The sequence below is a fragment of the Octodon degus genome, unplaced genomic scaffold, assembly GCF_000260255.1.
Source record: "Octodon degus isolate 3935 unplaced genomic scaffold, OctDeg1.0 scaffold00063, whole genome shotgun sequence".
NCBI classification, from domain to species: Eukaryota; Metazoa; Chordata; class Mammalia; order Rodentia; family Octodontidae; genus Octodon; species Octodon degus.
The window spans coordinates 8,517,047-8,518,633 of NW_004524639.1; positions in this window are offsets into that span (position 1 = coordinate 8,517,047).

Sequence of the window (1,587 nt, forward strand, 5' to 3'; positions counted from 1 at the left end):
TGGACCAAATATCAGTACATCCACCTATATAAAACAAATATTAGTGGACATGAAAAATTATATAAGCATTAGCACAATTGTAATGGGGACTTCAATAGCTATCAAAATTAGATTGATCAACTGGACAAAATATCAACAAAGAAATCTAAACTGAATGAAACCTGTGAAAAAATAGACTTAGTAGATGTCTACAGAATGTTCCATCCCACAAAATCAGAATACACTTTTTTCTCAACTGCATATGGGTTACTCTCCAAAATAAATCATGTACTAACCCATACAACATGCTTGACTAAATGAAAAGGAATTGAAATTATCTCATGCATATAATCAGATCATAATGCCCTGAAATTGTAAATGAATAGCAAAAGAAACCAGAAAAATTCCATAAATACACTGAAATTAAAAAAAATATCATGCTTGTGGACAATCAGTGGGTCACAGACAAAAATCAAAGAAGAAATTAAACTGTAGTTACAATTAAATGATAATGCCATAAATTTCTCTATTAGGACTTCTTTCACTTGTCCTACAAGTTCCAGTATTTTATAACCATTGATGTATTTATTATTTTAAATTAAAATAATTATTAATAATTACTTCATCATAATTATTTTATCACATGATCCCTTAACTGAATATGTAATTAAAAACTTACTAACAAAGAAAACCCAGGTCCTGATGGCATTATTTCTGACTTTTACAAGAAATTTAGCTATCTAATGCCAATACTCCTCAAACTATTTGATGAAATTGAAAGGGAATCAATACTCCCACAGTTATTCCTTGAATCAAATATTTCCCTGACTCCAAAACCAGAGAAGAACTCAATCAAAAATGCATATAATAGCCAGTTTCCCTCCTGAACACAAGCACAAAAGTCCTCATGAAGATACTGGTAAGCAGAATGCAGCAAGTAATTAAGAAGACTATAAACTATGAGTAAGTAGGATTCATATTAGGTATGTATTTGGATCATCATATGCAAATCAATCAACATAATACACCATATCAACAGAGCTAAAGAAAAAAATCACATGATCATTTCAATAGCTACCAAAAAAGTATTTGAAAAAGACCAATACCCATTTCATGATAAAAACCTACAGAAAATTGGAATTCTTGGTATTGATCTCAACCTGATAAACGTATCTATGAAAAAACAATAGGCAACAACATAGTAAATAACCAGACTGAAAGCTTTCACTTTAAATTTGGGAACAAGACTAGGATGTCCACTGCAACCACTCCTATTCAATATAGTTCTGGAAACATTAGCCAGTGCCATTAGACAAGAGAAACAAATAAAAGGACTAAAGATAGAAAGGAGAGAATTTAAATTATCATTATTTGAAAATGACATGATACTGTACATAGAAGACCCCAAAACTCCACCAAAAGACTTCTAGATTTAATAACCAAATTCAGCAGTGTAGATAGATATAAATTCAACACTCAAAACTAAATAGCTTTCCTGGACATGAATAACAAACTCACTGAGAGGAGACTTAGGGAAACAATAACTTTCACAACAGCATCAAAACATAAAATACTTAGGAATTAATCTAAAAAAGGAGGAAAAAGATC